This window comes from Protopterus annectens, chromosome 4.part0 (genome assembly GCF_019279795.1).
Source record: "Protopterus annectens isolate FY-2018-M chromosome 4.part0, PAN1.0, whole genome shotgun sequence".
Taxonomy (NCBI): Eukaryota; Metazoa; Chordata; order Ceratodontiformes; family Protopteridae; genus Protopterus; species Protopterus annectens.
In genome coordinates this window covers 1531648002-1531660041 of record NC_056733.1, presented here as the reverse complement: position 1 = coordinate 1531660041, position 12040 = coordinate 1531648002, and positions in this window count along the sequence as shown.

The window sequence follows — 12040 nt, the reverse complement described above, 5'->3', positions numbered from 1 at the left end:
AGAGGCCTGATTATGTTGGTTTGGACATGTGCTGAGGAGGGATGCTGAGTATATTGGGAAAAAGATGCTAAGGATGAAGCTACCAGGTAACAGGAAAAGAGGAAGGCCTAAGATAAGGTTTATGGATGTGGTGAGAGAGCACATGCAGGTGGTTGGTGTGACAGAGCAAGATGCAGAGGACAGGAAGAAATGGAAACAGGTCATCTGCTGTGGCGACCCCTAATGGGAACAGCCGAAAGAAGATGATGAGATATATATATATATATATATCTATATATATATATATATATAAAAGCGGGGGATAAAGGGCAAACAATAGGGACATATTTGAAATATGGCTGTTATAAGCATAGAAGTCTGCTAGAGTAGCATGGTTTGTTCTAACATAGATTTCCTGATAGATTTCAGGTCTGAAACACAAATAATTGTCTTCACTTACTAATGCCAGTGCTCACATCAACCCAGTGATTTTTCAGAAATCCACAACTGTTACGGGGAACAGACCAAACATATGAGCCACACATCTAGACAGTGTAATGAAATCTGGACAGTGGAGAGGTATAACTGCAGTCATGTAACAGAATGGAAAATATATTGAGAGCTGCCAATCATTTCACCCATCACCTTCTGAACTACAGTCAGACCAACACGACACTACCCAAAATCAACTCTGAAGAATTACTCATGCATTTGCAAATATATCATGCACTACAGGGATGTAACTGTAGGGAAAAGCAGTAAAGAAAAACACTGTAGAACCCACCACGTTGGAAAAATCAGTCAAAGTACATAGCATAAATCCACAATGCAGTTTATTTCACGATAAAAACAGGATGAGCGCTTTCGCGTATTATTAACGTACGCTTCTTCAGATCAAAGTTTAAAATAAAGGCTTCCCTTTTTATACTAATGCAAACAGATCTATTATTCAATTAGCCATTTAATCATTCAAATAATTCTCTAAGCTGACCATTACCTTAAAGGCACATACCCACTCTCTAACTACGTTACGTGTCTTCCACATATGGCTACAAATAAAATATTACATTAGCAGCCAATGTGAAAACCTAACATGTGAGCATCCAGATATTACAAAAAAATTTATTACAACATTTCTTAAACTCCAAAACAAATACAAATACAACTTCCCGTTGAGGGATGAAGTTGGGTAGCTGTTGCAGAAAATACAAACTAAAACTACATGGCTAATGTAGAAAATACAAATCTAGCTCACTAATGAACTCTATAATAATTCAAGACCCCTATTATACAAGCGGATGTTTTCTTATATAAATAAACATCTAGGACATTCTGACAGTCTACAAATGACAATAGAGAAAGAAATAAAATAATGAAAATAATGAAAATAAAAAATGTATATATACACATAATAACACTAATATATATACATGTGTATTCTGGAAAACAGCAGATAATTAATATATGTAGACATACAAGCTAAGATAAAATGCAAACCATACATCCAAATAAATAGATAAAAATGTATATGAAACCAAATGAATAAGAATCCTAATAAACGAAATAAATAAGTGTCCCTAACTGTACAAAAATATAAAATATTATTAAATATGTATAAATATAAATATGTATAAATATGTATAAATATAGATAGAACAATGATCCTTATTAGACTGCTTAAAACTGCTTCAGATATATACATATGTATGTACCTACTGATTACCACTAAAACATATTCAATTCCTATTTTTCAGAATGGGTTTAAGCGAAACATATGCATTCAAGCCTGGGGGCATATGCGCTCTGAACTTAAAAATCCATTCCAACTCTATTCTTTCTAAATTATTAACATGATCCCCTCCTCTATCACTTTTCTTGACTATCTGAAGAACTCTGAAGCAGAATGTATGATCTGGAAATACCATAATGTGCTTGGCTAAAGCATTCTGCTCCTTTTTCTGACGAATATCATAGATATGATTATACAATCTCTTCTTAAAGGGTCTCTTAGTCAACCCTACATAGAAAGCTGTACAATGCTCACAGGTTGCAAGATATATCAGATTCTGTGTCTCACAATTGGCATAGAATCTGGGCTTAAAAGTCAAGTTCAATGTAGGGTAAATGAAGTCCTGTTCTTTGCTTATGTACCTGCAAGTGCTACAATGCATGCAGGGATAAGTTCCTCGCTTGTTAATCTTAACAGTAGCTATTGCTTCACTTGACTTGAAATTATCACAGAGCAATCTCTTTAGGTTCTTGTGGTTACAGTAGGCTATATTGGGTTTATTGCCTACCAAACAAAGAGTATCATAATCTACTGTTAGAATCGTCCAATTATTACTTATGATATTCTTTATCGCTACATAATCATTGGTGTATGTAGTCGTGAGTCTGACCTTATCTCTAACTGAGGACCCTGGACGAAAACCTCCAGATCTCTGCCTATCTGAAAGTTCTACCTCATGTGTAGGTCCGAACAGGTCTTGTTTGATCTCCTTAATCATTTTGCTATCATAACCCCTCTCCTCAAAGTACTCTGTCATAAGATCTATTTGCACTGATCTAGTCACCTCTTCTTTACACATTCTGCTTACTCTTATAAACTGGCTCCTGACTATACCAGGAAAAACATGCCTAGGATGCATGCTGTCGTAACTCAGGAGCGTGTTCTTCCAACAGGGTTTTCTGTAAAGAGAGGGGATCAATTTTCCTGCTTGGATGCTTAAACTCACATCCAAAATATTAATAGCTGTGCGAGAGGTTTCCATAGTAAAACTCAAAAAATTGCTGGAAGTTTCTAAATAATCCAAAAAGCAATCAAACTCTACACTAGATCCTTTCCACACAATTAGTATATCGTCTACAAACCTTTTGTAGATGATCACCTGTTTGAATTTATCATGGGGGAACAAGTGTTCCTTCTCCCAGCTATAGACCACAAGATTAGCGTACGTGTTGGCAGACGAAGTGCCCATGGCCACCCCCCATTTCTGTTGATATATCTGGGTACCAAAAGAAAACACATTATATGAAAGAACCAAGTCAAGTAACTGGCAGACTAAAATCTGTCTGTCATTACTGTATTCGGTTACATGCACCAAGAGTTCCCTAACGGCCTGTATTCTCTCCTCATTAGGGATGGAGATGAACAGATTCTTCACGTCCAATGTAATTAACAAATATTCATTATTGTCAAAATTAACATCTAGTTGTTCAAGGGACTCAAGGAGGTGGTAGGTATCTTTCAAAATATGTGGTACTTTATCTACCAAAGGACGTAACACTCTCTCTATATAAAGAGAAATATTGTCAGTGGCCCATCCTGCCCCAGATACAATGGGTCTCATCGGTGGGGGATCCTGGTCCTTGTCTATCTTGGGTAACCCTTTTATGGAGGGAATACGTACAAAATCTTTATGAAAGAATGTGTAAAGTTCTTCTGTGATTTGTTTACACATAAGCATGTCGAAGATAATTTCTTCTATAGCTCCATGTATTACATTAATTTTACTCTTAGTTATGGGTTCATATGTTTTGTCATCTTTGAGCATATTGCTCATATTCGTAATATAGTCCTCAGTGTCGAAGAGTACAATCCCTCCCACTTTGTCAGCTGGCCTGATAGTCAAGGCCCTAGTTCTAGATAAAAAGTGTAAAGATTCTCTCTCTTCCTTGGTCATATTAAAGTATTTACATCTCCTTCTGTGATTATTATAAAAATAATCATAAAAATCATCTTCACACAACTGGATAAAACAATCTATATGCATAGGCAAGGGTTGCGAGTAAACACTCTTCTTTTTACATTGTTTAAACATTTCATTATTGCTAGAGGGAACATTATCTTTATCTTTAAAATATAATTTCAAGGCCAAATTTCTACCAAACATTCTAATGTCAGTCAATAACTCGTGCAAATTACTTCCTTGCGATGGCACAAAACTGAGCCCCTTATTTAATAGACTAATAGCAGAGTCTGGTAAAGTCATAGTTGACAAATTAAAACATAAGTGTTTTACTGTTTTCTGCGTCGTCGCTGCTGCGGGCTGTCCTCCAAAAATTTCCTCTTCTTCCTGTCCCAGGAGTTGTATCGACCTCTCTGTTGGTTGTTGGTCCTTACTGGTAAAGGAAAAAATGAAGAGTGAGGAGATTCTTTATTAGGCTGTAAAGTCTTAGGTATAGCTCCTGTATGTTGGTGAACCATGCGCTTCTTGTTAGCCTCCTGGTTAGGTAAAGGTGTTTGCACAAAAGTTTCAGTAATTTGAATCACTAGCTCATTGGGGTGAGTCACAAAGGCTCCTTCAGAGCTGCTACTCAATGCCTCGCTTTCAACTGTACGTACTAATGGAGTGCTATGCTCCAGGTTGGTAAGCGTATGCTCTGCTGATGCTGAATGATGACGTAATCGATCGTTTTCGTCGCTCAAGTTAGCGCGCCTGGGCCAAACAAAGACGTTGCTCAATTGGAAGTCCTTATAGTCTCTGAGTAGCTTCCTGTGTTTGGTAAGCTGAAGCCTATTCCCATAGGACTGTACTTGAGTATACAAATGGTCTAATTTATTCAGGCAAAGTTCAGTGTTGAAGCGTTCTCTTGCTTCACTATTTAGTTGCTCAATTTTTAATAATAGCTGCTGTTCAACGGGAGTGAAGTAATCTATAATTAGTCTGATGTATTTATAGCTCAATTCTAAGTTCAGTTCCTGCCATTGCTGCAATAGGTCCAAATGACTGTCCCCATAGGTGGGCATACAAAGCACCCTCATGCCCCTGGGGACAATCTTAAAGTGGAGGCAAGCCTCCATATGTTTACGCTGCCATACTAGTCTTTGGCATTTAAATAAATCATTTTCTAGTTCTTTCAGCAAGGTATAGAATCCTTCGATGTTATTAGTAGTGTCTCTGCCACTCACCGTTTCTTGGCTTTGTAGATCCAGGGTCAATAAAGGATTAGTATTTAGTCTGGTGATAGAATTCCATGTATCACCAGGTATCCTCGGCTCCGGATTGAATGGCAATTCTATTGACGGTAGCTCCATGATGTGGGATGGTGCAGCAAACAAAAAGTAAGCAAAATCCAAACAGATGCCACACGCTCTAAAGGTCTACTAGCGAACAACAGGAAAAGCAGTAAAGAAAAACACTGTAGAACCCACCACATTGGAAAAATCAGTCAAAGTACATAGCATAAATCCACAATGCAGTTTATTTAACGATAAAAACAGGATGAGCGCTTTCGCGTACTATTAACGTACGCTTCTTCAGATCAAAGTTTAAAATAAAGGCTTCCCTTTTTATACTAATGCAAACAGATCTATTATTCAATTAGCCATTTAATCATTCAAATAATTCTCTAAGCTGACCATTACCTTAAAGGCACATACCCACTCTCTAACTACGTTACGTGTCTTCCACATATGGCTACAAATAAAATATTACATTAGCAGCCAATGTGAAAACCTAATATGTGAGCATCCAGATATTACAAAAAATTATTTATTCCAACATTTCTTAAACTCCAAAACAAATACAAATACAACTTCCCATTGAGGGATGAAGTTGGGTAGCTGTTGCAGAAAATACAAACTAAAACTACATGGCTAATGTAGAAAATACAAATCTAGCTCACTAATGAACTCTATAATAATTCAAGACCCCTATTATACAAGCGGATGTTTTCTTATATAAATAAACATCTAGGACATTCTGACAGTCTACAAATGACAATAGAGAAAGAAATAAAACTGTAGGGAAAAGCAGAAATCAGTGAGAATTGTCCACCCACAATCATTTGCATTACAGTCACAGCAACATTCCAGTACCCCAACTGAACTCTAGAGTGTAATGACTGTCTGAACAAACATATCCTAATTGCCAGTCACATACTACACCGACATATACTGCCCCAAGTCACAGTCTACTGGGAATGCTGAGGTGTTGCAAGACATTTCTCTGTCTGCTCCTACAAACATATACACCTGGTAGACCACCAGCAACTGTAGCAGCATGCACAGTGAGATACAAAAGGACCCATAACACTCACATCTGCCCCCCTGCCTACACAGGCCAACTAATATTTAAATACTACACTGCTACACAGTCTTGATAGGCTGTTAACAATGACCAGATATACACAAACCTCTCAACTGTACAGAGTTCCACAGAATGTCCAGGCTTTGACCTCATATTCATGGCCTTTTCCTCATAACATGTTTGGAGTTCTGCCAACACCACTGGGACAATATCAGGAATGAAGGCACTAAATAATGATATACCTTACCTATCAACCTCTTAGTGCATGACATCTGGACAAAGCCTGACATAATTGGGGTACAGCGGCCCAAAAACAGGGGTATAATTAAAATATTGCTTTTATAAACTGAAAAAAGTTGCTGGTGTAACAGGGTTTGTTGCAACATAACGTTTCTGAAGGATATGAAGTCAGAAACACAAATGGATGTCAGCATTTACTGATTGCAATCCCCAGAGTATCATACTGATTTGTCTAGGACAGGAACTGTCTGAAGAATAGACCAAACATAAGATGCAAGCCTCTGGTCATTCTGCGGATAGCCATACAGTTGAGAGTTATCTCATATATATAACATTGTCAGACTTGAACTCATGCAGAAAATGCATATCCAGACAAACCCTGTTAAACTAGCATTATTCCAAATGCATAACAGCAGTATTTACACTCTGTCCCTAAGTATGGAACCTCCTCCCCCATTTTGTTGGGTTGTCTCTACATTTTCTGTTCTAAGAGGTATTTTCACCTACCCTCTGTGATGCTGTAGCTCACACACCTCCATGATGTCCTCCTCAAAGGCAAGGAAAAGGGCCAATGCCCACATGATGTACTTAATTATAGGAGTGTGTTGCCTTGCCATTGGCTATTGAAATAACAGCACAGCTGTTCTGGATACAATTAGCAAGTGAGGGACACCACTTGGTGCACAGGCCAGCACCTGCTCATGAGCATTACCTACAAAAGGCAAGCTGCTGCCTATGAAAAATAGGTATTTTCCTGTAAGACACAGAGTTAACACACAGAGGAAGCAAGAAGCACAAGAATACTTGAAAAGGAAAACAAACAGGTATATCTAACAAGTAAGCATGGAATGGAATGTAGAAAGGGGTATGCAAAAAATGGGAAATAGAAAGTTAAACAATATGTCTCAACAAGACTTGCTGTACTGATATATTGCTGTTCCGAAACTATGGCCATCATATCTGGCTCCATTTTCAGTTACATAGATCACAGCTCTAGACCCTGAGTCACCCCAGAAAAGGTCAGCTCACATATGACTACCACTGGAGTGTCTGTTGCACAATACTGACTGTGACACTGCCAGCCCAGCTACTGGGATGTTGTAAATATCCAAATGTCGCTTGTGAATACCACTATGATACATATTCTTGTCTTACAAATCTAAGACACCTGTATAGGGTATGTGCTTAGTAAACAACTGTCGCAGAGGTGTGTGTTGAACTTCATGTGATATACTGAGCTCATACCATTCAACTGTCCGGTGTTCTGCACACTGACCACATGTATGCCTCATATTTGTAGTCATATTCTCATAGAGTTATATTATGTCTGGCAAATCATTGGCAAATCTGTGATTACTGATATCAAAACATAATAGCATACATATGAATGTTGTGTGTCATATCCTCTGTGAATGCAAAGCCTACTGTGCTAACAACTGACTTAAGTGTGTTACAGCAATATTAATATAGTGTCAACATAGGTGGCCCAGTACCCTGAATTAATGTGTGCCAGCGTCCAGATGTCCTGCTCCAACAGTTTGAGAGGTATAACCTTCTCCTTCTTTATTGATCCACAAATCAAGTAATGTTAACACTCCTTAGTTTGTGGATCAGTAAAGAAGGAGAAGGCATAGAATAGGAATGTATATCAGGTATTACCTGTGCACATGTATGTATTAGTAGGTGTAGCTGGAAGCCTCAAAACAACAGACATAAGTTGCAAAATGTCAGGTAGATAAGCTGTACATGTTGCACATGTGTAATCTTTGTATCAGTGCATCAAACAGACATAAATGTCTACAGCTACAGGTTGTTGCATTGCCTTGACACAGAACTGAGTACTAGAATAAGCATGATTACCAGGTTAAAATTGGAGAAGTGTCTGACTGTGTTATGACATCGTGTCCATGCCTACAACAAACATCTCTATGAGCACCTACATAGCTGTATGGATTCAGCAATACCTGACTCATAAAACCTGCCTCCGCCAAGGTAGAGTAATCCCCTTTGGTGGACAGCAGCAATACACAAACCACATAATAGCTCAATATATTGGCTGTACAGGGCCATGTAGGAGCATGCACCAAACTGGAAACAATCATACCTTTGTCTGAACAAAAATTTAAGGTCACAGGTGAATCATTGTAAGGCTAACTATGAGTAGAAATCAGACACACCCAACAAAGCCAGTCACAAGGCCCTCTTCACATATGCCTCCAATCTTGGAGATGACAACCCAACCCATCCTGTATTGGTGGACAATCACACCACATCCACACATGCCATAGCTATAGGCAACCTGCTGCAGACAGGTTAAGTGGAAATGTCACCCCATCCCCATCAGTATAGGAGGATATACACTGCACCCACCCCAATCCACCATCATCAGGGAGCAGGTCCATAATGCCAAGTCAAAGGCAACAAAAGTGATTCACCATGGGACCTGATAACATCCCTGTCTGTATCCTACTTGAACGCAGGCATGTGCTGTCAGCTCCATTACACACTGTAGTCAAACAAAGCCTGAGCACCAGCGACATCTCATCCACATGGAAGATGGCCACTGGCATCCCTCTACACAAATGTGAATGATGAATGGAGGATTATGCAAATTATTGGCCTTCATTGGGGGGAACATGACACAGCAGGACCAGGAGTGCAATGCAAGTTCATACTGTGCTGCTAGATGACAGGGGTATGAAATGGTTGGAAGTGGTGGACAGTGCAGTCATTATTGATGTGCAGCTTCTGTAAATAACTTTGACCAATCTGTGAGGTCCTGTGATGTCTTTCCCAGTTTATGTCTTCCAGGTGGAATGCAGAGCAGCCGAAACCCTGCATACAGTGATGCCGAGACCATGGCAATAATTGAAACAATCAGTCAGCACTATGGGGTCATGTTTGGCCATAGCCGACAGAAGTTGTGGGAGTGGACTGCCCTTTGGGAAGACCTGGTAACCAGGATAAACACCATTGGTCAGCATAACCAAACCTATGAACAGGTCAGGCACAGGGCAAATGAACTCATCCACCAAGCTGCCTTGGCCAGGGACCATTCAGCCACAGGTGGGGGTCCTGCTATGCAGGCTCCACTGACACCTACTGAGAAGCTCCTTGCCAACCTTGGGGTAGCCACCACACAACATCAACTGCAACACACCCACACCATGGAGGTGGGTGGCCCCAGAGGACATCAATTAACTACTGTAGCAGCCATAATGGCATCCGTAGAGTATCTAGATGCATATGTCAGGTCACACTGCATTTGTGGGTGGGGTTTTGTACTTCACAGAAGTGTACATATGGTGAATGACAGTAAACTGTGTATTATCACAGCTTGTACTGTACATGTGCAGAAAAGCAACATTCATCCTGTGCCATATGTGAGTCTGCTAACAATACCTCTCTCCCACAACTACATAGGTCCCTCTGGTCTGGATGTGGAACAGTGGCCTGAAGCCGGTGACTACGGACATGTCCTGCTGTGGCTCACCAATACACTAGGAATGTTAAAGGCATGCATTTTACCATGCACACAACTATTAATCTTTGCCATATTGTGATATGTGCAAGTTCACTTGTGGTGGGGTTCCCTGCATTGCATCACAGTGGTCATCACAGGGGCCTATTTGCAGGAGATGTAACATTTCTGTAGCATACCTCTCAACCTGTCAGTGTGAGGAATCCTGACAAAGACTGACAATAAGGGGACTCAAAGACCCAAACATAGGGACATATTTTAATTATTACTGCTAGAAGCTTATTAGGTTGCTAGAGTAATGGATTTGATTTAGCATACAATTGCTGAAGGATTTGAAGTCTGAAACCCAAATGTATGTCATTATTTGGTGACAACAATCCCCAGATCATGCCAGTAATTTGTTAGAATAACATGGCTTTTATGAGGTACAGACCAGAAATATGAGCCAAACATCTGGACATTCTGCGGAAATCTGTACATGATGTGCATGCTGTCCACACCACAACAGAGCAGGCCATGGGCACATGGTCCTGGCCATTTCCAGGGACATGGAACCAGACAGCAGTCACCATTGGGGAGTAGTACTGTATCTGACCTTGGGCTTGGTGGTGCCAGTGAGACCCCTGGCAGGACCAGTTCCTGTGTCCATGGCCAGAGATGGTGAACTGTACACCCTGCCATTTATGGTCCACAGCTGTCCAACATACCCCTGTGTAGGGCAGCCACATGGCGTGACTGTGTGCACAAACACACACACACATCTTTATCACAGGCAGGTCACCACCAGGCACACATAGCACCTCTGCACAGCCCATTTAGAGAACACCCCTCCAAACACACACACATGATGTCAACCGTATGGCCTAGCCTAGGCCTTTGGCAAACCTACACCACACCCTGTGCATATGATGATACCTTTGCCACATCCCTGTCATCCATACCATTGATGCAGGGACATGCTAATATGGGTCTGATGCACAGTGTGAATATAGTACAGTGTAGGCATGTAATGCTGTGTAAGATGCTGTCTGCTTGCATTTGTTATGGGTATGTATCTTTTCAGCCATGATGCAGTATTGGTGTTAGTACAGCTGACTGACTGTAGTCTGACATGCTGTATTCTGTTTGTGTTTCAAGTGTCTATGTGTCTGCAGGCTGTGGCCCTTCACACATTACCAATGGGGAGTATGACAGAGTGGAAACACAGCTACCATTTCATAGCCATGGTACAGCTGTATATGTACATGTTTACCAGGTGTGTATGCATGCAACAGTGTGTAAGGAACACTGTTGGCAGACAGCGTGACCTTACATACATACCCCTTGTCACAGCCAGCTAGGCTTCATACATGTTACCTCAGTGTTCTGTAGTACCACAGGTTCATACATACAAAAGAGGTTACTAGAGTACTGGCACTAGGTCCCTCACAATCCTAGCCATGATCGTAAACCCAACAGATTCACTTATCTTGTGGGCACACAGTAGTCACAGGGCCTTCTCATGTCTACATATTGCACACACATAGGCTACACACAATGTGTGTGTATGACATTATCAATTGTGGAGTGTGGGACACAAGTTATAGTAATGTGACAGTTGGCAGCACATAGCATGCCCACAGCAAGTGCAACACAGAGAATGTGCTCTGGTATGCTAGTATGACACCTTCTTTGTGTGACATTACCTTCACCTACAGTATTTCTCATGACATTGACACCTTCTTTGTGTGACATTACATTTGCCTACAGTATTTTTCATGACATTAAGGTGCTTCTGATGTGCAATCATTTCTCTATGCAATCAGTACAGAACTGTATGGCATGTTTTTTGTCCTACAGTTCTGGGATCTCTTTTCACTGTTTCAGTTGTCATCACAGGTTACACCTTGCCAAACATGTACTGCAACCTGCAGGGTGGTTCAGACATATCTCTCAACTGTACAGTTTACACAGACTGTCCTGATACATGCCACATATCAGTAGTCCATTTTCACATACACCTGTGTCTGTCTGGCAGATCATTGCCAAATCATTGCGGGCTGAAGTCATAACATAATGGCAGACATTATGAGTTACACACTTTATACTATTCAAATCATTCTATGCTAATGGAAACCCTGTTATGCTATCACAGTTATATGTTTGTAGGAGCAATATTTGACAGGTGTCCCTATCATGTGGCCTTTGTCACCCCATTATATATGGCTCTGTAAATATTCCTTGCACCAACAGCTTAGGAGGTATGGGTACAGATGGTGGCCATACCTCTGACCTCTGCATATGTGAGCAGATTGTCCTGACCTCTGAC